The 26,331-nt window shown below is 38.3% G+C and overlaps 2 protein-coding genes across 3 annotated transcripts in view; one reads left to right on the top strand and one right to left on the bottom strand.

Annotated features, from left to right (window-relative positions):
- The window catches only part of TRIM37 (tripartite motif containing 37), a 166,854-nt gene that overhangs the window by 8,004 nt on the left and 132,519 nt on the right, over window positions 1-26,331 (bottom strand). The gene's annotated exons all lie outside the window — the stretch shown is intronic.
- PPM1E (protein phosphatase, Mg2+/Mn2+ dependent 1E) overlaps window positions 1-26,331 on the top strand; it is a 114,179-nt gene that overhangs the window by 62,658 nt on the left and 25,190 nt on the right. The window lies entirely within an intron of this gene.

Raw genomic sequence — 26,331 nt, 5'->3', positions numbered from 1 at the left:
AAACATTGACTGGTTGCCTCCCGTACATACCCCAACCAGGGATCAAACCCTCAGCCTAGGTATGTGTCCTGCTGGAAATTGAGCCTGCAGCCTTTTGGTGTATGGGACCTACCAACAGCTACTGGACCAGTGTGAGAGCGGATATTCTTGCCTTGTAACTGAACTTAGTGGGAAAGCTTTGAGTTTCACTATCAAGTATGATGTTGATTTATCTGTATCTATTGATATGATCATTTGATTTTTCTCTTTCAGTCTGTTGATGTGATGGATTACAGTAATTGAGTTTCAAATCTTGAGTCAGCATCACATACCTGACATAAATACTAATTAATCTTGCTATATACTTTTGTATTTTTAAAATTTTGTTTGTTAATATTTTGTTGAAGAGCTAGGTTCTTAATTTATAGTATAAATTCCTTCTAGGAGAATACCTAGTTGTAAAAGCCACTTTTGTGTTCTTCCATTTAAAAGAAGTATTTTGATTGATTTCAAGAGACAACTTATTGAAGTGGCTAAGAGCAAAATGCCCAACTTTTGAGTCATGTGACCTTTTGGCAAGTTACTTACACTTTTGTGCTTCAGTTTCCTTCACTATAATAATACCTCAGAGAATTTTTTTTAAAGATTAAATGAGTAATATGGAAAGCACTAAACTATTGTCTGAAACATTGTAAAGGTTGAATAAATATTAGTTGGCTTATTAATATATTTATGGCACTAGAGGAAAAGAGCAAGTTTAAAAAACAAAGAAAAAACATACTTTGAAAAACTAAGAGGTATCACTTCTTATAGGAAACTTTGTTAGCAATCTCACATTTCATATTAAGATGATCTGTTCAACTAGTGCAGTGGTCGGCAAACTCATTAGTCAACAGAGCCAAATATCAGTACAACCATTGAAATTTCTTTCTTTTTTTTTTTTTAAATATATTTTATTGATTTTTTACAGAGAGGAAGGAAGAGTGATAGATAGTCAGAAACATCGATGAGAGAGAAACATCGACCAGCTGCCTCCTGCACACCTCCCACTGGGGATGTGCCCGCAACCAAGTTACATGCCCTTGACCGGAATCGAACCTGGGACCTTTCAGTCCGCAGGCTGACGCTCTATCCACTGAGCCAAACCAGTTTTGGCTGAAATTTCTTTTGAGAGCCAAATTTTTTAAACTTAAACTTCTTCTAACGCCACTTCTTCAAAATAGACTCGCCCAGGCCGTGGTATTTTGTGGAAGAGCCACACTCAAGGGGCCAAAGAGCCACATGTGGCTCGTGAGCCGCAGTTTTCCGGCCACGGAACTAGTGTATACCTCTCAGAAGACTTTAACAGTCTCAGAAGAGACCATGTCCCATTCATTCATTCAGCCAGTCAACAAATATTTCAGTGCTAGATACTAGGGATAGGTAGTGAAGAAAAAGAAGACCCTGCTTGCCCTAGCTGGTATGCTCAGTGGTCAGAGCACTGGCCATGCACCAAAGGGTCTCAGGTTTGATTCCCAGTCAAGGGCATGCACCTGGACTGCAGGTGTGATTCCCCAGCCCTAGTTGGGGCCTGTGCAGGTGGTAACCAATTGATGTGTCTCTCTCACATCAATGTTTCTCTCTCTCTCTCTCTCTCTCTCTCTCTCTCTCTCTCTCTCTCTCTCTCTCTCTCTCTCTCTTTCTCTCTTTCTCTCTCCTCCCCTCCTCCTCCCTCCTCTTCACTCTCTCTAAAAGTCAATGGAAAAACTATCCTCAGAGGATTAACAAACAAAACCACAAAACAAGTAAGTTCCTGCTTGCACTGGGTGTATTCTAAAGGAAGAAGACCATTACATATTTTAATTAAGGCTATGATGGAGTGGCCAGGAGTAGAGGTTATGATGGGGTGGCAGAGCATAAAACAGATTTTCAATAACATTTCTTAAACTAATTATGGGGGATAAGAAAGGATGAATTATTAATTGATAAAGAATAAAATCCCACACAATTATTACCACAGGAAATCCTCTAGATGAAATATTATCACTTTTAAGTATTCACTCTAAGCCAGGCATAATACTAATAATGTAGCTCTGTTTATTAAGTACTACATGTTAATTATGCCATTTAATTCCCATAACTGTTCTGAAAAATAGGTAGTAGGCTCATTTTACAGATGAATAAAAATCTCAGTTTAAATGACTTGTCAAGGTCAGATAGGTAGTAAATATCAGAAGACAGATTTTAACCCAGATTCAAAGCCAATGCTTTTAATCATGACATAAGACCTGCTGAATTCTTTTAGACATGCAGCTAATTTGGGTGAAGGGTAGTGGTGTGCCTGTGGGAAAGACCTTTTGGATTTGGGGCAGAGTTAAGACTATTGAAGATTAAGCATATAAATCAGATTCATAGTGAAAAAATACAAGCTCGTTGTTGGAAAAGATTACTACCCTCACTAGAAGTAATTTCCCCCTCCTCTGATCTCCTGTATAATTTTATGACTATACTATTCTACCACTTGCTTCGTGTAATTGGGCAAGATTCTTAACTTTTTTCAGCTTCCAATTTCTTCATCTGGCAAGTAGAGATCATAATACCTGCCAAGCATAATCAAGTGAATGATGTTTTAATTTTCTTAATCGACTATATAAACTATTTGAGGGTGGTCACTGGAATATATGTCTTTCTGTGCCCCACAGCACAAAAGGGATGATCGTATGGTGTGTGTTTGCAGGTATTTCATAAATATCAGTTGAATAAATGAGTGCCTCATCAGGCTTTTCATCCACTGTAATATAACTGCAGCAGAAACATGGAGATAGGCATAGCTTTGTTAGTAATTACAGTTATCTTGATACCTTTGAGTTTACCTGACTTGTACCTTGAGGGTTTTTTAATTTAAATTCTTTATTGTTTAAAGTATTACATAAGTTTCTTTTTCCCCCCATTGACCTCTCCCTAGCCACCTCCACCCCCCAGCACATGCCCTCCCTCTCCCCCAAGTCTGTGTCCATTGGTTATGCTCATATGCATGCATACAAATTCTTTGGTTGATCTCTTACCCCCTCCCACTCACCCCCCCCCCCGCCTTCCCTCATAGGTTGGACAGTTAGGGTTTTAAATGTAATAAAACACTTTTTGCTTCTGAAAACCATTTTAGTAGCCTTGCCTGAAGCATAACAGTTTGGCAGAGAGTGGGACTGTGATATAGTGGAAACAGTTGGCTTGTTGACACAAGAACTCTGGAATTTGTGATGCTTAGATGTAGGTACGGTTGAGATACCATTCCAGATGCCCTACTGTTCCTGTAAGAAACAGATTTTAATATGATGATCAGAATTAAGCTAGCTTTTAGGCTTTGGTCTTCCAAGCTAAAATATGAAATTAAAGAATATAATATAATTTGACACCATTATTGTTTGAATGACATATGCTCTTTCCAAATCTGAGAAATTAGTTTTAGATATAGAGCCCTTCCTATTTAAAAAATAGCTCTATTCTGAAGTTGTTTGAGGGTGTCCTCTCTATAAGGTACGTATAAAAAAAGGAGGCTTTAATTTACCACTTTGGCTCTGATTGTATTAACTTAAATAATCCCCCCATATTTCTTCCCTCTAATTTCATTGTAACAGAAATAGGGGATAACATTTAACCACGTTCCTGTGTACTAAAGAATGGAATGGGTTTTAGGACCAGATGAATAAGCACTAATCTACATGATTTCAAGGGATGGTTTGAAAGCTGTTCTGTTGTATTTATAAATACTTCTACTGGTTAATAATGATATATAAAATTACAACAGCAGGGGTTTGTTCCTTTGGTTTAAGATTTTGTTCTTATAAAATATCCCTGAAGAATTTATAAAATCTGTTTTTAATATGAAGTAATCCATTTATTCAATAAATACTTAATGAGTGCCTACTATATACTAGGTGCTGGCGATAAAGCAGTGAACAAAATTGACTGCGCCCCTGTGGAGAACAGGAGGGAGACAGACAATATATTCAGAAATAAGTAATAAGAAAGACGGTAAGGAGCTGTGTTTTGTTTTCTTAAAAAATACACAATGGGTAAGAAAATCTTTAGTAATGTTAAATTTGAAAAAGACATTAAGGAAGTGAGGGGTATGAGCCATATGAGTATCTGAAGAAAGGTCATTCCAGGCAGAGTAAACGATGCACAGTATAGAGGGCCTGAAGTGGGTGCATTATTGGTATATTTGAGGAATAACAGGGGGGCCAGTATGGCTGGAGTGGATTGAGGAAAGTAGAATTGTAGGTGATGTCAGCAAGGTAATGAACGAGTTTATAAGCATGTACCCTTGAACATATTTTTAAAAAGTAAACTGTTTTGTTTTGAATAATTTTAGATTTACAGGAAGCTTGTAAGATAATTTCTCCAGTTACCTCTTACACAGTTTCCCCTAACATTAACGTCTTACGTTACCATGGGACCTTTGGCAAAACTAAGAAACTAGCATTGGCACATTACTATTAACTAAACTCCAGACTGAATTGGGATTCATAGTTTTACCACTAATGTCCTTTTTGTTGTTCCAGGATCCAATCCAGAATACCATATTGCATTTAATCATCATGTCTCCGTAGTCTCTTCTAGTCCATGACAGTTGCTTAGTCATTCCTTGTTTCCTATGACCTTGACAGACTTAAGGAGCTCTGACCAGGTGTTTTATAGAAGTTCCCTCGATTTGGGTTTATCTGATAATGTTTTCCAAATGAGTAGACTAGAGTTATAGTTTTTGAGAAGAAATCACAGAAGTGAATTGCCTTTTTCCAGGATATGGAGTTAACCCATCCCCATCTTGAGGGGTGACTCACTTCTAAATTAAAGAGTATAGAGACCTGGAAAACACTGTCTTATAACCCAAGTGATCAAGGTTAGTATTACCAGTGGTAAGTTATGTTAACATGATGTCATGAATTTAACAGTTTTTGATATAGAGATAACATTGTGAACAAGACCTGATTTTTGTAAGTTTTGTCCACTTTATTTTCCCTAGACTGTACTCATTAATAAGTACATATAATCTGTGGCAAAGTTAATTTAAACCTAGATTTTGGATATTTCTTATCTCCCACAATTATTCACTACTTAGCATCAAAGATTGTTGTCATTTTGTAGTGTGTGTGTGTGTAGAGAGAGAGAGAGAGGAAGAGGGGGTGGGGGGAGAGAGAGCAAAAGGAGGAGAAGAGGGTGGGGGCAGTGAGAGAAGAGGAGGGTAGACTTTGTGCCTGTTTTTGTAGTAATCCCACAAGTATATCAGTTGCAATGGCCAAAATCAATAAGTTTAAAAAAAAAACACACAACACTATTATTATATTCCAAATAGTTTTATTTTTGTTGTAAATTTAAGAGACTTTTATAATATTTTTCTCTATTAAAATGCACTGTAGCCCTAGCTGGTTTGGCTCAGTGGATAGAGTGTTGGCCTGCAGACTTGAAGGGTCCAGGGTTTAATTCGCGGTCAAGGCACATACCTCAGTTGCAGGCTCGATCCCTGGACCCTATGTGGGAAGTTTTTCTCTCTGTCTCTCCCCCCTTTCCCTTCCACTCTCTCTAAATATCAATGGAAAAATACCCTTGGGTGAGGATGAACAAAATGATAATAATCTACACTAATAAAAGAGAAAGATGCAAATTGATCGTACCTTTGCGACACACACCAGCCAATCAGGAGTGAGTATGCAAATTAACCCAACAAATATGGCGGGTTAATTTGCATAAGCAGGTGCTGAGCGGCCAGGGGCGGGATGCTTGCGTCATTGCCATGGCAACGATGCAGGCTTTCTGCACCGCCCAGCCGCTTTGGGCCTCTGGGCAGTTTGGGAAGGTGGAAAGGCGGCTCCAGCTGGAGCGAAGGCAGTGCTGGCAGCCAGGGGAAGGAAGGCCCATTCTTGCACGAATCTTCGGGCCTCTAGTAAGAAATAAAAATAAAATGCATTGTAGCTCACATACTTTGCAATGTGGAATGAAATTAATATTGGTTTAGTAGATTGAGGATCTGTGTTCTAGGTCCTACCCCATTACTTACTAAATGTGACTAATTGACTTAACTCATTTTTCACATCTATAAAATGGGTATAATCATATTTTATCTTTAGCTATGCCTACTATTCAACATGTATTCTCAGAAATGTTCTATTTAAAAGATTTTAAAGGTCATTAAATAGTTTGGGGAAAAATAGATTCAAGCAAAATATTCCGATTAAGCAGCTACTAGCAGCTCCTTAAAAGTGTTGTAAGGATCATGTGCCTAGCACATAATACATTCTCAATAAACAGAAAATAGCCGATAGAGGTAGAATTTCCTTTGCCCTGTTTTCCTGATCCTATTTAAGTAAATACTCGGGTGGTTAATGGAGGTATGAGGACACATATGTAATACCTTAATCAATAAAGAAATTTTTAAAAAAAGTAAATACTCGGCAGATTTTTGTGGATGACCTGCTGCTTTCCCATACTGCTGGCATTATTGGAATAAATGCTCATATATGATTCAACTTGTCTCTGCTTAATTGGCTCAAGTAAGGACAGGCAGCCCGGACCCCTTGTTGTCCAGTGACATATTCTTGCGATCCAGATGGGACACAAGCGGGAAGTCCTCTTGGGTGAGTACCGGGATCCCGCTTGCTGCCTGGACTGGGGTTCCCAGGGCTGAGGCCTAGATCTTACTTGTAACGCTGCCAAGAATTTTCCTCTTTTGAGTCCCAGCTGCAACTTCAGCAATCCCCATTGTCTCACCTAAAACCTAAGTTGAATTGAGTGTACTGTAACTCTGTAAAATGGGGGAAGTTGGTTGTCTGTAGCTCCCTGTCTGGATGAGCCTGGTCAGCTCCTGGTTGCAAGTGGCCTCTCAAGGTCCTTGCCTGGTTATTCTGCCTGGCTGTGCAGGGTAAGCCACAAACGGTTATCTGTCTGTTGTGCGCACTTGTAAATATTGTATATTAGGGTGGTTTGCCGGGTGTAACTTTGCCTGTAATCTTGCTTAAATTGTTCAAGGGTGGATGCTGCTGGCTCATCACAAAAGACACTCTCCTGGGATGGATCTTGGGGGGTTGGGCTACTTATACTTACCGACCAAAGAATAAAAGGAAAATGGTGTTTTATTGCAATGCTGCTTGGTCTATGTATGCTCTAGATTCTGGGGAAAGGTAGCCATTAAACGGGTCTTTAAACTATTAATACTTAGAATTGTTTTGTCAGAGGTCAGGGAAATGGGAACGCTGTATGTTTCAGCCTTTATGTTGCATAGTTCTGACCCAAAAGAAAATCAAGGAGCTAAATTGATAGTTTAGAGAAAAGATGCACTACCTGTAATACAAAAAAGTAGAAAGCAGGAGAAGAGGGAGGAAGAGAAAGAGGCCGCAGTTAGCAGACCTCCATCAAGTATTCCAGAAGCTGGGAACTCCCTCCTTATCCTGGACTGCTGGGCACGGAAAATAAGTAAATACTCAGCTAAGCGTTGGTTCATTTTTCATATCCCTGTTGTTAAAGAAGTTATAACAGAAACTAACGAATGTAGTTAGATATTAGCAATACTATAGAGAGAAATTCCTAACTGCAAACTGAAGGTTGACGTCTATGGTTCCTTCAATTGTTTTTTACATTTTAATGTCTATTATACCTACCTCACAGAGTTTAATAAGGGATAGCCAAGGTAATATATGTGAAACCTTTTGTAAACATAAAGTTCTATACAAATATGTGATACTGTATATTAATTAGCTAGCAACAGAGTAACTACAAGAACTGTCCATATTAATTGGAAATTAAAGGATATACCTGATGCATGAGATTTTTCCCATTAGACCTAGAGTTAATAATTTAATTGTTGCTTATTATTACTGTCTGTTATTACTGTTTATGCTTGTTTTCCTAGCTAGAGGATTGTAGCACTTTTTAAAAATATATATTTTTTATTGATTTCAGAGAGGAAGGGAGAGGAAGAGAGAGACAGAAACATCAACGATGAGAGAGAATCATTGATCGGCTGCTTCCCACACAACCCCCTGGGGATCGAGCCCGAAACCTGGGCATGTGCCCCTGACCAGAATCAAACCCAGGACCCTTCAGTCCACAGGCCAACGCTCTGTCCATTGAGCCAAACCAGCTAGGGCTGTAGCACTTTTTTATACAGCATACATTCTTCTATTTTTTTCCAATTCATGTACTTCTATGACAGTTTTTCTTAAGGGGATGCCCAGATGTGTTGCTAAGGTTATAATTCAGCATTTCCATTAAGGAGACATCTTTCCAAAAACCATTTTAAAATAGAAAATAGCTCTCTGTAATCATATTCGCTCAGCTTGATACCACTACTCTTAACTTATGTAGCACAGAACCAATTTTATGGTGACTTCAGAAGGGAAACTATAGCTGGAAAGTAAAATGATTTTGAACCTTGTTATGGTGTCTATTGCCAATTATTTCTTCTCATTATGAATAATACATATTTTGTGCTGTTATGGTTCTCCTCCAAAAAAGAAAAATTGTTTTATGACCCATCTTTTTGCTTTATTTTTGTTTTTTAAGTTTTCACTTATTGACCCTACCAGATCATTTCAGAGTCCAATAGTAATTTTATTCTCTGGTTCACTAAGAAATAGCATTTTTAAAAAATTGTAACAAATTCCTCTATCTCTACTCTGAATTTTATTCTATCACTATGAACAAATGCATCTTCCTAGATATCTTTATATAATTCATGAAAATAGTTTTTCATATATTTCTCAGTATCAAAAACCAGGTTGTGAATCTCATTTTGTCCCTAGTTGCTATATTTTGTTATTTTCTCTGTCAGCATTCCTATTTTTTTTTTTCTTCCCTACTTTATTTTCTGAATTTAACAGTGGGGAATCCACTTGACTGTGCTCACAGCAGGTAATAAATACCATGATAGTCACTGGATTGGGCTTCTTTGGATGATTAAAAGAATAACAGGGTAATTAAGTTTTTCTGAAGCTGCCAACCGTATTGGGGGTTTGGTGCATATCTAAGGCTTATTTAAAAATAGTTCCTTCAAAAATTGAACTATTTAACTGGTAGAATTCCTAAGGGCATATTTCTTTCTCAGGTAGAGATTACTTAGACGACTGGAATTTGTGTCAAGTAGAAGAAAATCCTCTTTTATGTAAGGCTAGATCTAATGCTGTACTCATTCTGATTTATAATGTTTAATTTATTTTTAGTGGGGCACTTTTTACCTATCATAAATTCCCTGAAATAGTTCTGTGGTTTTCTTCTCTTTTCTTTCTTTCCTTTTTTTTTTTTTTTTTTATAAACAATGCATATTTTAAAGATGCAGGTTTCTAAAAACCTGAACAAGAAATATTTACTCAAGAACTTTTAAAGATTTGGATTCAGCCATGTTCATTGCCTCTTGAACCCAAAATCTAAATATAAAATAAAATACCATAAATAAATAAAAAACAGAAAAGACATTGTTTTTATGAGCTACAGTTCTGAGCTAAATGTTATCTAAATAAACTGGGAAGTTGATATCTTTAAGACTGCAACCTTTCTAAGTGAACCATAAATGAGAACAGAGCTTTCACGACTTCTAGGCAATAGAGTACTGCCTGCTTTTCCCACTTCTTTTCAACACAGTGCTGGAAGTTCCAGTCAAAGAAATTAGGCAAGAAAATGAAACAAAAGGCATCCAAATTGGAAATGAAAACATAAAATTATCTGATGATGATATGTGCTTAAATGTAGGAAACCCTAAAGGTTCCAGAAAAAACAAACAAACAAAAAAACTGATAGAACTAATAAATGAATTTTTCAAAGTAGCAGGGTACAAAGCCAACCCACAAAAATCAGTTGCATTTTTATACATAAACAATGAACAATCTGAAAAGGAAATGACAAAAACAGTTCAATTTACAATAGCATCAAAAAGAATAAAATACTTAGGAATTAACTTAACCAAGGAGGTAAAAACTTGTACAACGAACTACAAAACATTGCTGAAACAAATTAAAGAAGACGTATAAATGGGGAGACATCCCATGTTCATTGATTGGAATATGTAATACTTTTAAGAGGCCAATACTACCCAGAGCAAAATACGGATTCAATGCAATCCCTATCCAAATCCCAATGATTGTTTTTTTCAGAACTAGAAAAACCTATTCTAAAATTCATATGGAATCTCAAGGGACCCCAAATAGCCAAAACAATCCTTAAAAAAGAACAAAACCAAAGGACTCACAATTACTGATTTAATGTAATGCTATAGTAATCAAAACAGTGTAGTCCTGGCGTAAAGATATACAGATCAATGAAAAAGAATAAAGAGCCCAGAAATAAACCTTTGCATATATGGTCAAATTATTTTTGACAAGGGTGCCAAGACCATTCAATAGGCAAAGGCAAATGGTGCAGGGGAAACTGGATATCCACATGAAAAAGAATGAAGCTGGATGTTTACCTAACAACATACACAAAAGTTTACGAAAAATGGATCAAAAACCTAAATATAAGACCTAAAACAGTAAAACTTCTAAAAGAAAACCCAAGGGCCATTTGGATAATTATAACATCATTCGCAGGCCATACAAAATTATCAACTTAAAAATGAGCCTGCTATATTTGGTCAAACATTGAACTAACTCACCCCTAATGCCTTGGCGGGCCAGACCAAATCATTTCACGGGCCAGACGTTCCCCACCCTTGCTCTAGAGTATGGAGGAGAATGATCCTATCTAATAAAAGAGTAATATGCAAATTGACCACACCTCTGCTACACCCACAAGCCATGCCCACCAGCCAATCAGGATCAAGTATGCAAATTAACCCAACCAAGATGGCTGCAGCCACGGAGCTGCAGCAAGCAGGAGGCTTGGGTTTCCCTGGCGATGGAGGAAGCCAATCTTCCCTGCCACCCTGGCCGGCCCAGGCCTACACGCAAGGCTACAAAGATTCAATTATAGAAGATAAATCCCAACAAAAATGGCTGCGGCCATGGAGCTGGAGAGAGCAGGAGGCTTGAGTTGCCCCCAGCGATGGAGAAAGCCAAGCTCCCGCAGCCCTGGCCTGCCTTGATCTCCACTCAAGGCTACAAAGTTTCAATTATAGAAGATAAATAAATCCCAACAAAAATGGCTGTGGCCACGGAGCAAGCAGAAGGCTTGGCTCTGCTCAAGGCTACAGAGTTTCAATTATAGAAGATAAACCCCAGATACCAGGGCCTCCACTTGGGTCTCCCGGGGGTGTGGCCGGCCTGCAAACCACCACAGGCCCTCGCCCAGGCCACCCCACGTCCCAAGGGAACCCCCACCCTGATCCGGGACACCCTTCAGGGCAAACCAGCTGGCCCCCACCCAAGCACCAGGCCTCTATCCTATCTAATAAAAGAGTAATACGCAAATTGACCATCACTCCAACACACAAGATGGCTGCCCCATGTAGAGACAAGATGGCCAGCAAGGGAGGGCGGTTGGGAGGGACCAGGTCTGCAAGGGAGGGCAGTTGTGGGCGATCAGGCCAGCAGGGAAGGGCAGTTGGAAGGGACCAGGTCTGCAAGGGAGGGCAGTTGTGGGCGATCAGGCCAGCAGGGAAGAGCAGTTGGAAGGGACCAGGTCTGCAAGGGAGGGCAGTTGGGGGCAATCAAGCCTGCAGGGGAGGGCAGTTAGGGGTGACCAGGCTGGCAGAGGAGGGAAGTTGGGGGCGACTGGGCCTGCAGGGAAGGGCAGTTGGGGGGGACCCAGGCCTTCAGGGGAGGGCAGTTAGGGACAATCAGGCTGGCAGGGGAGTGGTTAGGCATCAATCAGGCTGGCAGGGGAGTGGTTAGGGGGTGATCAGGCTGGCAGGCAGAAGTGGTTAGGGGCAATCAGGAAGACAAGCAGGCAAGCATTTGGGAGCCAGCAGTCCTGGATTGTGAAAGGGATGTCCGACATCCCTTGAGGGGTCCCAGATTGGAGAGAGTGCAGGCTGGGCTGAGGTACACACACCCCCATGAACGAGTTTCGTGCACTGGGCCTCTAGTGAAGAGATTTCTGTCTTCATTTTGAATCTTTTAGTTCAGTTTGGCTTCTTAAAGGATATGATTGCAATATTTTGATAAAAATAATTTTTAAAAAATATTTATTGATTTCAGAAGGAAGAGAGAGAGAGAGAGAAACATCAAGATGAGAGAGAATCATGCCTCCTGCACGCCCCTCACTGGGGGATTGAGCCCGCAACCCAAGCATGTGTCCTTGACTGGAACCGAACCTGGGACCCTTCAATCCGCAGGCTGACGCTCTATCCACTGAGCCAAACCAGCTAGGGCAAAAATAAAAATATAACAAATAATGGATTCTATGTCTTTGTGCACTGTGCACAAAAAGTTATGTAAAGATGTTTACTAAAGCACCATTTATGGTATTAAAAAATTTAAAACAATCTAAATGTCCATTGATAGACAAGCTATGTAGCAGCCTAAACTAACAAGTCATATGTGTGTGTGTTGATATGGAAAGTTCTCTAAAACATATTCTAAGGGGAAAGTACATTTTATAATGATACATATGTCATTTCATTTATGTTACAATAAATCCAAAAAACAGCTATATTTTTCTGTTTGTAAATGCATAGAAAAAAGTCTGGGAGGGTATAATATATAGCAAACTGATAACTTTTACCTTTACTTTTTACTTTAAATACTTTTAGTATTCTTTGAAACTTTTTAATAAGAATGTGGCATGTATTACTTTTTAACTAAAATAAATGAATAAATATATACGTTATATGTATGGAAAAACTAGAGTAAGGGCCCAGAATTCAGATAATATGTTTCCTGTGTCACTGTGTTGTTGACTAGCTTTTTTAAAAAAACATTTTTTTCTTTAAAAAAATTTTTATTGATTTTAGAAAGGAAGGAATAGGGAGAGAAAGAGATAGAAATATCAGTGATGAGAGAGAATCATTGATTGGCTGCCTCCTGCACTCCCCACACTGGGAATTGGGCCCACAACCCAGGCATATGCCCCGACCAGAATCGAATCATGACTTCCTTGTTCATAGGTCAACGCTCAACCTCTGAGCCACACTGGCCAGGCTACACAACTTTTAGCAGTTATCTTGTATCTGTTTTCCCAATCAGTAGAATCTGAATAATTCATTGCCATATATGTTTTTGGCATAAACAATTATAGGTATACCTTATTTTATTGTGCTTCACAAGTGTTGCCTTTTTTACAAATTGAATTCAAGATTCTCCACCTAAAAAAAGATTACCTACCACTTGCTTTATTGCAATACTCACTTTATTCCAGTAGTCTGGAACTAAACTCAAAATATTTTCAAGGTATGCTCATATATATACTGTTAGAGATTTACAATATAGCTTTCTGGACTTATTAATTTGGGTTTAAAATGTGGCTCTACTGTTAACTTCTCTAATCGTTAGGTTCTTCAGCTAGGAATTTTAGATACATTTTATTTCATATTGTTATTATGAGAATTAAGAGAGACAAAAGATGTAAACATTTTAGTACATTAGCTGGCATGTAGTGAAAATTCAAAAAATTGTAGATACTCTTACCATTTTCCCTGAAAACAAGATCCTATATAATAAAAGCCTAATATGCAAATAGATCAAACAGCCAGTTGCTATGATGCGCACTGACCACCAGGGGGCAGATGCTCAACGCAGGAGCTGACTGCAGGCCCCAGGCATCCCTCTGATCGCCCCACAGATCTGCCCTGATCGCCAGCCAGGCCTAGGGACCCCACATACAATTGTCATCAGTATAGTATTCAGAATGAATATGGAACAGGTTAGGACTTAAGTTAATATTCAGAAATAGTAACATGGATTTCTAGAACCATTAAATAGGGTTCTATTTCTAGTTGTCTTTCAAAGAATAATTGTGTATCATTTTAATAAAGTCCCTAATTTCTTAAGACTGGTCAATCATTTCAAAATATCGATTGAAGTAGAGTTCCTGTTAAAAAAAACATACAGCCCATTGGTTGGAGCGTCAGCCCATAATACACCAAAAGGTTGCAGGCTCAATTTCTGCTTGGGGCATGTATAGAAGGAAACATCTCTTCTCTCTCTCTCTCTCTTTCTCTCTCTCTCTCTCTCTCTCAATCTCAATCTCAATCTCAATCTCAATAAAAAAATCATGTCCTTGGCTGGACATGGATTAAAAATTTTTTTAAAGCCATGCATACTTTTGAAATTTAAATACATTACCTTTTAGTGAGAAGGACTAAAGTCTCTAATATAAATGAGACCTCAGCATATACCAGTTATTTGAGTTGGCAACAAAAATATCAATATGAACTTAATTCCTGTTTGCCAATGGTTATCACCTATTTACTGATACTACCCAAGTTTTATAGCATGAATACAAATTCAATATATGTTAGGCACTGATCTGGCCATTAGGCATCAATGACCAAAAGCACACAAAAAACATTTGCAATCTAGAAGGAGGAAGAATGGAGACATAAAATAAACAATAAACCAAGTTAATTTCATGTAGTGTACAAGAAATTGATAAAGGCTATGAAAAAAAGTAAAAGAGTTGCAACATAATGAGAGGAGTTACAAGTGCAGAAGAAGAGGAAGAACCATCAGAGGAAGATTGAGAAGACAGAACCCTGTGAGTAACAGGAGGGCGTGGTGTTCTGGAATCCTAAAGAAAAGTATATCAAAGTAGAGGAAATATCAGTAGTCATATGCTTCCAAGTGAGTCTGACCTGAGAATAGACTGGGATTTAGCAGTGTGATGCTGAGAAGTTTCAGTAAACTTGCTATTCCTTTTGGTCATGGAGGAGGATGACAAGAAAGATGATTACTGCTAAGCTCTCATGTTTTGTGGTCTTGTGGCACTACCAGTAGTTTGATCTTTGGTAATTGCTTAACATTTAGATTGCTATTCACAGAAAACTTAGGATACTGTTGGTTTTGCTTGAATGTCAGCCTGGTCAGTGTGAACAAGTGGTTGTGAAAATTACATTAATAGTAGCAGTAGGGAATGAGATTTCTGTTGTGAGGATCTCAAACTCAGAACTGCAGGAACTGGTCATTTGGTAAGTGACATGACATCATTTAGACTGAGAAAAGCTGACAGAATCTGTGACGTATGGGTACCCAGGTGGCATTCCTAGAGGTTGCTGTGGAAAGAAAGAAAATAGCTTAAAGAGGAAAAAAACTCAGTGCTAAATTTAACTTCATTTAGTCCACTAAGAAAAATAATACCAAGTCAGGTGGATAATTTGCCTTCTTTATTTTTAGGTTAATGTGTTATTCTAGGTTAACTTAGGCCCTAAGTCTTAGGGGGAGGTGATCAGAAATTCAACATTTAAGTGCTGTTCCCCCAGCAAGGGCATACTGAGTAGATAGCATCATAATATGTGGGCTATGATGAAGCTGCTCCAGATGAATCTCTCTCAGAGTTAATTGATGGGAGCTTCCCACCTTCAAGAATTTTTGTTACCTTAGCAATGATATGCCAAGACTGCCTAAACACAGCTGTGGGTGCTGTGCTGACGCCTACATTGCCAGTGTCAGGAAGGGTGTACTTTCAAACCTCTAATTTACCTAATAATGTCTTTAGTGATTTGTGTAGGTTTGGCATTGTGATGAAAATGCTTCCTGGCTTGGTTTATAACAAGAATTCAGTATGCAGTCTTGAAATGTGTATTGTCTTAAAATGCATGTGGAAGGTACTAACAAGTCAACTTAGAAAAAGATCCCAATAAAATACTATCCTATTCATCTAACAAACTTATCCACTCTTTATACTTGAAAATGATGCAAATTAAATGTGTTTTTATGCTAGAATAATCTATTGTGGTTTCTGCTTTATAAATCAAGATAGCAATATCTACTAGTAGTGCTGAAAGAGAGCCAGCTTTCATATTCAGTTACAATCTGACACCTTTCCTCTAATGAGAAACCATAATTAAAAAATAAATTTAAAAAGAAAATGTAGATTGCATTATATCAGCCTGTAGAATGGAAATAGAATAATAAGCTCTCGTAAATAAATATTTATAAAGAGGCAGGAAATAGTACTCTCTTGTTTGAAATAAATATAAAGTTTCAGAACCAGTTGCTAACTATTATTTTATATGAAGCTTAACAAGCGTCTCTAAGAAAAGAGGTTATACAAAATCTGAAGGATTTTTTCCTAACTAGTGGATTTGCTGCAAAGATTGATTACATTTATCAAAATAAATATACATCCAACTTTTAAGAATACACCTAGTCTGTAGAGTACCCCATATTGCCTACAAAAGGAATATATAGAGTTTATTTCCATTCTGCTGGCCTGTGTGAAAACATGGTTTGGATCAGGAGTGTCTTAATTTATACTTTTAAACTGCCTTTGTCCTACCTTTGAAATTAAAAATGTTATTTGAAATAAAATTATAGAATTAGAATTTTAATTTTAGACCTGAAAGAGACTTTAGAGTTATTTTATTATAATTTCTTAATTTTCCAATTGAAGAAACTGAAATCCAGCATTTAAGCATCTTTTACAAGATTACACAGCTAGAATTAGAACGTGGCTTTCTAACTTCTTATATTTCTCCTATAACCTCCTGTCTCCAAAAAGTTAGTTGAATAGCAAGTAAGTTGTCAGAAATTTTAGGCCTCCCTCAGTGTGCAACTATGTATGTCCAGGCTTCAAAGTAGTGATTCTTAATTACTCTTCATTGTTAAAAAAAAAAAAATCTCATAGCAACCTAGAGAAATCAGTTGTTTAAATTATGAGCTAAAGTGATTTCTGAGTAACAGATATATCTATGTATAGTCTTTTTTTAAAATAAATTATTTTTTAAAAAATATTTTTATTAATTTCAGAAAGGAAGGGAGAGAGACATAGAAACATAAATGAGAGATAATCATTGATCAGCTGCTTACTGCATGCCTTCTACTGGCGATTGAGCCCGCAACCCAGGCATATGCCCTTGACTGGAATCAAACCTGCAACCCTTCAGTCTGCAGACGGACCTCTATCCACTGAGCCGAGCCAGTTAGGGCTATCTATATATAGTCTTTAAAGCAATAGTCTTTAATATCTTTAGGTAACAGACAAAGCAATATTGAGAAAGAAGAACAAAGTTGGAGGTATCCTGAAATCAAGCTATACTTTAAGGCTATACTAATTAAAAGAGCATAGTACTAGCATGAAAACACATACATAGATCAGTGGAACAGAATAGGAAGTCCAGAAATAAACCCACGCTTATATGGTCAATTAATTTTTGACAAAGAAGGCAAAAATATACAATGGGATAAAAACAGTCTCTTTAATAAATTATGTTGGGAAAACTGGGCAGATACATGCAAAAAAATATGAAATGATACCACTTTTTTAGACCATATACAACAATAAGTTCAAAATGGATTAAAGACTTAAAATGTAAGCACTAAAACTGTAAAACTCCTAGAAGAAAAAATAGGCAGTAAACTCTGGCATTGCTCTTAGCAATATTTATTGGAAACGTCTCCTTAGGAAGGAAAACAAAAGAAAAAATAAACAAATGGGACTACATCAAACTAAAAAGTTTTTTCACAGCAAAGGAAAACATTAACAAAACAAAAATCCAATCTACTGAATGGGTGAAGATATTTGCCAATGATACACCCGAAAAGGGGTTCATATCCAAAATATATGGAACTCATACAACTGAACATAGAAAAGGCCAAACAATCTGTTTAAAAAATTGGCAGAGGACCTCAATAGACACTTCTCCAAAGAGGATGTACAGATGGCCAACAGATATATGAAAAGATGTTCAGTGTCACTAATCATTAGAGAAATACAAATTAAAACCACAGTGCGATATCACCTCACACCTGTCAAATGGTTATCATTAATACACCAACAAACAACAAGTGTTGGTGAAGATGTGGAGAAAAGGGAACCCTGGTGTACTGTTAGTGGGAATGTAGATTGGTGCAGCCACTGTGGAAAACAGTGTGGAGATTTCTGAGGAAATTAAAACTGGAACTACTATGTGACCCAAAAATTTCACTTCTGGGTAGTTATCCAGAGAAATACAAAACAATAACTCAAAAATATATGTGCCCCATGTTCATTGCAGCTTTATTTACAACTAGAGGCCCGGTGCATGAAATTCATGCACTCGAAGGGGGGGATCCCTCAGCCTAGCCTGCGCCCTCTCACAGTTGGACATCCTTAGTGCTACTGCGGAGGCGGGAGAGGCTCCTGCCACCACCGCTGCACTCGCCAGCCATGAGCCCCGCTTCTGGCTGAGTGGCACTCCCCCTGTGGGAGCGCACTGACCACCAGGGGGCAGCTCCTTCATTGAGCATCTGCCTCCTAGTGGTCAGTGAACGTCATAGTGACTAGTCGTTCCACCGTCAGGCCAAAACCAGCTCTCTGACATCCCTCGAGGGGTCCTGGATTGCGAGAGAGCGCAGGCCAGGCCAAGGGACCCCACTTGTGTATGATTGGGGCCGGGGAGGGACCGTCGGAGGATCTGCCCCCTGGTGGTCAGTACACATCATAGCGACTGGTCAACTGGTCGACTGTCTGCTCCCTAGTGGTCAGTGAACATCATAGCGAGCAGTTTAGCAGCCTTAGCATATCATTAGCATATTATGCTTTGATTGGTTGAACGGCCGGCCGGACACTTAGTATATTAGGCTTTTATTATATAGGATAGCCAATATATGGAAGCAACTTAAATGTCCATCAATAAATGAATGGATAAAGAAGATGTGGTACATATGTACAATAGAATATTACTCAGCCATAAAAAAGAATGAAATCTTGCCATTTGTAACAACATGGATGGACCTAGAGGGTATTATGCTAAGTGAAATAAGTCAGCCAGAGAAAGACAAATTCCATATGATTTCTATTAAATGTTGAATCTAAAAAATAAAGGGACAAACAAAACAGAAACAAACTTATAGGTACAGAGAACAAATTGTTGGTCGCCAGATGGGAAGGGGTTGGGGGTGATATGTGAATATGGTGAAAGGGATTAAGGAGTACAAATTTCCAGTTATAAAAATAGTCACGGGGATATAAAGGACTACATGGGAATCTGTCAATAATATTTTAATAAGTATTATGTGTCAGATGGTATTAGACTTAATTGAGTGAGACCTTTGTAAGGTATATAAATGTCTAATTGCTATGTTGTACACTTAAAACTAATATTTTATGTAAACCGTAATTATAAAATAATTAAATGAAGAAACCTAAAAAAATGTAGGTAACAAAGACCCATATATAATAATTAATGCCTCCATCCACTAATTATAAGGATTTGAGTAGTTTCCATAATGATGGTCTTAGTGTGTTTGACCTGCAGTACAAATTATCATAGATTGGATGGCTTATAAATAATAGAAATTTATTTCATACAGTTCAGGAGGCTGCAGGGTTCAAGATCAAGATGCTAGTAGTTTTGCTGTCTTAGGTGTGTGCTTTGTGGTTCAAAGATGACTATCTTCAACTTGTATCCTCTCATGGTTTAAAAGTTAAGAGCACATTTATTTATTTACTTATTTAATCCTCATGCTCACAGAGAGCAATAGAGAGAAACATTGATGTGTGAGAGAGGAACATCGATACCGGGGATCAAACCCACAACCCAGGTATGTGCCCTGACCAGGAATCGAACCCCCAACCTTTTGGAGCACAGGCCAATGCTCAACCATCTGAGCCAGTCCTGCTGGGCAGGGTGAGAGCACTTTTATAAGGGCACTAATCCCATTCACAAGGGCCCAACCTTCGTGACCTCATCATCATTCACAGGTTCCACCTCCAGTGGGGATTAGAATTTCAACATATGAATTTGAGGGAGGAGGACTAAACTTTCAGTTCATAACAATGATTTAACATCTGCTCCCAGTATCCTTAAATACTGCTCCCAGATATACTGTATGGCTTTTTAAATGTCTAATTTGGGAAAAGACGGACTTAAAGCAAAATAAAATAACTTATATAAACATTGATAAGTACTGAACTGTTGAAGGTCATTAGAATGCAGTTGCATTTTTATAATTCAAATCTACCAAGCATGTTTTGTGCTGTGGTTACTTTTGAAATAGAATTGAAGAGTTAAGATTGACTTTGTGTGTCTGAAGAATAAAACTTGTGCTTTGTTTACAGAATTCAGTTTGTGAATTTTAACAGAGTCTGGACCAGGGGTGGGCAAACTTTTTGACTCAAGGGCCACAATGGGTTCTTAAACTGGACCGGAGGGCCGGAACAAAAGCATGGATGGAGTGTTTGTGTGAACTAATATAAATTCAAAGTAAAGGAGCGGAGGGGAGAACAAGAGAACCAGATAGAACAGCCGGTTCCAGCCCGTGGGCCGTAGTTTGCCCACGGCTGGTCTGGACTCTTGCTTTATAATATATAACATTGAGAAAGTCAGTATACACAGAAATTCAAATACATATTCATGTATTTATGAACATAAATAGCTTTAATAAAGTGGAATGTTTATGTGACTAAACTTAAAAAATTAAAACTAATTGGACCCCTATTAATGATATTGCAACATTGTTTAGAGTTATTTATGCATATAGTTTATATGTGACTTAGACATAAACTAGACAAGGATTTTTATCTAGGAGTATATAAAGTCTGTACTTTGATGTTTAAAACAAACAAGAATGTAACAAGTTGGTATGAAACATTTCCTTTTGTTCTCAGGACATGAATTACTTGAAGAATGGTAAGCATCTCAGATATATATGTTAACAAATAGCAAAGGCTTGTTTTTGGACTATATTTGAGGGGCCTGACAAGATTAATTTGACTTCAAAAGAGCCAGTCCCCCAAAATGACATACACTGCAAAAATTAAAAGACATTTCTAATCATACTCTACTTCAGCAACATTCTCAGTATAATAACATCTGTACCCCTCCCAATTGCCAGGAGTGTTGGCCCTCCTCTGATATTTGCTATGTAGTACATTTACCTAACTTTAAAACCTTCTGTATAAGGATCTTTCAAGCACTGAATGAGAAATGATGGAAAAGGGTGGTTTGCTATGTTATTATCTTGTTATTCACTCCTGGTAATTCTCTTAAAAATGACAAGCTTTAATTATAACCTTCTATTTGAGTTGTATCAAATATTCTCTGATGTGACTATGTTTTAAAATACATTTTGCAATTCTGATTTTTTAGAAATAATCACTTTCACTTCAGAGTCAAAACCATAAGACTACTCTACTGATAGCTTTCTGACATGTAGGAATATCATATGTGGGTGAAGCGTCTAGCTTGATGTTTTATATCTAGCTATTAGTCAGCTAATCCTCCTCCCTACTTCACTGAAAATATTTTCATTCTGTCTGACAAAAAGTAAGAAATTACATTAACTGTGACTAAAAATGTATTTGCAGGTGACACATTAATGAGACTAATAGTTCTTGCCATATTCTTAAAAGTTTTACCTTTAGTGAACTTAGATCCAAATATCCTTTTTTATTTTTTTAATTCTGGGAAACAGGATTACAATATAGGTTTTAAAGATGATTTTAAATATAAATTTTAAAACAAACAGAAGGACCAAGTAAATGTTAATACTGTTAGTATAAGGTCGCCTTAGGCAAAATATTTGGATGTGATGAGTTACTCCAAGTAAAGCAGGATTGAAAGGTGAAAACAAGCAATGCTGACGACAGTTTAGGTGTATGAAGGGAAATTTTGACTCATAAGGAAGAATTCAGTTAACCTAGCATGAAAGGAGAAATGGTAATGCTGTTTATAAAGCATTTGGACTTCAAAAGATGCCACCAGTTTATTAATTTATTTCATAATTATGAAGGGCAGCAGTTGCCTATTCTGGAGTTGTTGTTTTTTTCAATTTTTTCCCATCAAAATCAGGATTCAACACACACACACACACACACACACACACACACACACACACACACACATCTAGATTACTTAGCCTTACTTCAAATACCCTATTCTATTTTTTTTTTTTAAATACTGGTCACAATTCATAAGTTGATTTTATTACCCACTAATGGATTATAACTTAAAATTTGAGAAATACTGATGAAAAATACAGAGAATTTCTAGTCCCCTTCCCCCTTAGGGACTTAAAACTTAAACATTGTCACTTTATCTGCTTCTAAACCACTAATTTTCTTGGTCTCACATAAAACATCACAAAAATTACACCAGCTCCAAACTCATATAGAGCATTCTGTTCTCAGACTATAACATTCTGTCCTAGGTTATGTGCTCAAGTACTCCCACTACAGTTTTCAAATTACATTTAGACCACATTGATTTGCAACTCACGTCTGTTCTTTCTTAGCCAATAGTACATGGTTGAGCATTGTAATCATATCCTTAAAAAGATAATCAGTTTCCATGTCTCTTCTTTACTTTTATAGAATCACTTTGCAAAACCTCAAATCTTGATGAACCAAACAATTTTTTTTTTTTACCTACACATGTTTCAGCACATGAACATAGATAGAAAAATATCATACAACCAGCAAGACTGGTTTCATTAAAAAATTGTCTCAAACTTCCAATAATCTCTTGGTACTGTTTGACAGTCCTGCTACTCTCTGATATGACTACTTCATATTTATTTTCTCTTCATCCCTTCTGCCCCATGTGCTTTCTACCCTCACCACCCAGTTGATGATATAAATTTCTTCCATTTATAGATCTTCTTTAGAAAAATATTCATATCCTTTGTCCATTTTTAAATTGGGTTGTCTTTTCATTATTGAGTTAAAATAGTTTTTTTATGTTCTAAATACTAGTCCCTTATCAGATATGATTTGCAAATATTTTCTACCAATGGTTCTCAAAGTGTGATCCCAGACCAGCAGCATGAACATCATATGGGAACTTGTTAGAAATGAGAATTCTCAGGCCCTACTCCAGGCCTATTTAGTCAGAAACCCTGGGGTTAGGGCCCAGCAATCTGTGTTTTAACAAGCCTGCAGGTGATTCCGATGCAAGAAAACGTTTGAGAACTACTGGTCTAGGCTTCTACTTCATTGAGAAGCCATTCTCTAGAATGTAAGCTCCAAAGGCAGATCCAAATATCCTTTGTGTGGTGTGTGTGTGTGTGTGTGTGTGTGTGTGTGTGTGTGTGTGTGTGTGTGTGTGTGTGTGTGTCTTTTTTGGGCATCTATATATCCTGTGGAGTAGAACAGTGCCTGGAACATTGTAAGCCTCAATAGCTATTGTTGAATCAAACCATTCGATGTGAACTCCCTTATTTTTTTTTAAATATTTTATTGATTTTTTACAGAGAGGAAGGAAGAAGGATAGAGAGTCAGAAACATCGATGAGAGAGAAACATCGATCAGCTGCCTCTTGCACACCTCCTACTGGGGATGTGCCCGCAACCAAGTTACATGCCCTTGACCGGAATCGAACCTGGGACCTTTCAGTCCGCAGGCTGACGCTCTTCCACTGAGCCAAACCGGTTTTGGCTGAACTCCCTTATTTTCCTACCAAGAAATTGGAAACCTGCTTCTTGCATCTGTCCCTATTTTCTTCCTTCCTTTTTCAATTAAGGAAATGTGCCTCATCCTATCAAAGGTCAATATTTCCATATATGAACCGGATGTCATCCCTCCCTGCCTTCTCAAGAACTTTGCTCCTTTGTTTCTTCCCTCTCTCCTGCGTTATCTATCAATCTTTCTCTACTAGATCACTTCATTTAGTGTGCAGTCAGATTCTGCACCATTCTAAAACTACAAACTTTCCCTGTCTTCATATCCCCTTTCAGTCACTGCCTCTATTCAGTGGTTCTTGACAAAGCCAATGACTTTTTTAAAGATATAATTTACATACTGTAAAAACTGCACTCATAAATTGTACAATTCAGTGGTGTTACTAGTATTCAGAATTGTTTAACCATCACTACAGTCTAAGATGTAGAACATTTTTATCGCCCCAAAAAGAAACCCCCTGCCCATTAGCAGTTCCTCCCTGTTTGTTCTGCCTCCCAGCCCTAGGCTACTCTCCTCTACTTTCTGTTGCAATAGATTGCCTATTCTGGACTTTTCATATAAATGGAATCATCCAATATGTGATCTTTTGTGACTAGTTTCTGTTGCTTACCATATGTTTTCAAGGTTCATACACATGGTAGCATGTAGCAATACGTCATTCCTTTTATGGCTGAATAATATTCCATTGCATGAATATACTGCCTTTTGTTTATCCATAAGCAGTTGGTGGACATTTGGTTGTTTTTTCTTTTTTGCTATTATGAATAATGCTATGAACATTCATGTCTGAGTTCTTGTGTGGAAGTATGTTTTATGAGTGGAATTGCTGAGCCATATAGTAGCATTGTGTGTTTGACATTTTAAGGAACTGCCAAAGCTGTTTCACCATTTTACATTCGCACCAGAAATATATGAGAGTTCGAATTTTTCTACGTGGTCAGCACTTGTTGCCTTTTTCTTTTCTTTTTTTTTTTTAATAGTCATCCTACTCAGTGTGAAGTGGTGGTTTTGATTAGCATTTTCCTAATGACTAACGATTTTGGGTATCTTTTCTTGTGGTTTTCTTCTATTTATAGATCTTTAGAAAAATAATCATATCCTTTGTCCATTTTTAAATTGGGTTGTCTTTTCATTATTGAGTTAAAGTAGTTTTTTATATGTTCTAAATACTAGTCCCTTATCAGATATGATTTGCAAATATCTTCTACCGTCTGTTCACTTTCTTTTTTTAGAAATATTTTTTTTATTGATTTCAGAGAGGAAGGGAGAGGGAGAGATAGAACCAATAATGATGAGAATCACTGATCAGCTGCCTCCTGCATGCCCCCAACTGGGGATCCAGCCCACAACCTGGGCATGTGTCCCAACTGGGAATCGAACCATGACCCCATGGTTCATAGGTGCTCAACCGCTGAGCCATACCCGGCTGGGTGTCTTTTCATTTTCTTGATTTGCATTCCTATTTAACTCTTTTATCTCGTTGCTTGTGTTTTTGGTTTCATATTTAGGAAAACCATTGCCTAATTCAAGGTCATGAGGTTTTACTGCTATGTTTTAAGATTTTTACAGTGTTAGCTCTTACGTTTTGCTACTGTTATGAATCGTAATGTAAATATCTGTGTTTTCTGATGGTCTTAGGCGACCCTGCTAGCAGTTCTCAACCTGTGGGTCGTGACCCACAGGTTGAGAACCGCTGCTGTAGAGCCTAAGACCATCAGAAAACAGATATTTACATTACGATTCATAACAGTAGCGAAATTACAGTTATGAAGTAGCAACGAAAATAATTTTATGGTTGGGGGTCACCACAACATGAGGAACTGTATTAAAGGGTCGCGGCATTAGGAAGGTTGAGAACCACTGCTCTAGAGGGATGTCCGACTGGATTGGGCTTAAACCAGCAGTCGGACATCCCTCTCACAATCTGGGACCACTGGCTCCTAACTGCTCACCTGCCTGCCGGCCTAATTGCCCCTAACTGCCCCCCCTGCTGGCCTGGTCACCCCTTACTGTACCCCCCTGCCAGCTTGGTCGCACCTAACTGCCCCTTCCCCTGCCTGCCTGGTCGCCCCTTACTGCGCCCCCCCCCCCCCCCCGCTGACCTGGTCACCCCCAAGTGCCCCCCCTGCCAGCCTGGTCACCCCCAACTGCCCCCCCCCGCCGGCCTGGTTGCCCCCAACTGCCCCCACCCCGCCGGCCTGGTTGACTCCAACTGCCCCCCCTGCCCCCCCCCCCCCCCCCGCTGGCCTGGTTGCCTCACGCAGCCTGCTGCTCAGTCGTTTGGTCGCCCCTCACTAACCCCCTGCTGGCACTGTCACCCCATGCAGCCTGCCAGCCTGCTGTTTGGTTGTTATTGTTCCTATGACCGCATCCTGGACAATTTGCATATTCCTCCATTATTAGTATAGGTTTGTTTACTTATCTCTATAACTAGATTTTTTATTTTTTATTTTTTATATTTTTATTTTTTTAATATATTTTATTGATTTTTTACAGAGAGGAAGGGAGAGGGATAGAGAGTTAGAAACATCGATGAGAGAGAAACATCGATCAGCTGCCTCCTGCACACCTCCCACTGGGGATGTGCCCGCAACCAAGGTACATGCCCTTGACCGGAATCGAACCCGGGACCCTTCAGTCCGCAGGCCGACGCTCTATCCACTGAGCCAAACCGGTTAGGGCTCTATAACTAGATTTTATGCCCCACTAGGTCAGGGGCTATTTCTATGTTATTCACTAGTGTATACACTCAGTGCCGAGGCAGAATGCCTAGCACATAATTTGCACTCAATAAATGTGTTGGATATTGTTTAATGATACAATTTTGTTTTGAGAAAATATATTAACTAATTACTAATAATGCTGAATTTATTGTTTCCTAATTCTTAGTGAAATAGCCTTTTATTTTTCTCT

This window comes from Plecotus auritus (assembly GCF_963455305.1).
Source record: "Plecotus auritus genome assembly, chromosome: 7".
Lineage (NCBI taxonomy): Eukaryota > Metazoa > Chordata > Mammalia > Chiroptera > Vespertilionidae > Plecotus > Plecotus auritus.
The sequence above is the reverse complement of the archived record's forward strand: the minus strand, read 5'-3'. Positions and strand labels throughout refer to the sequence as shown.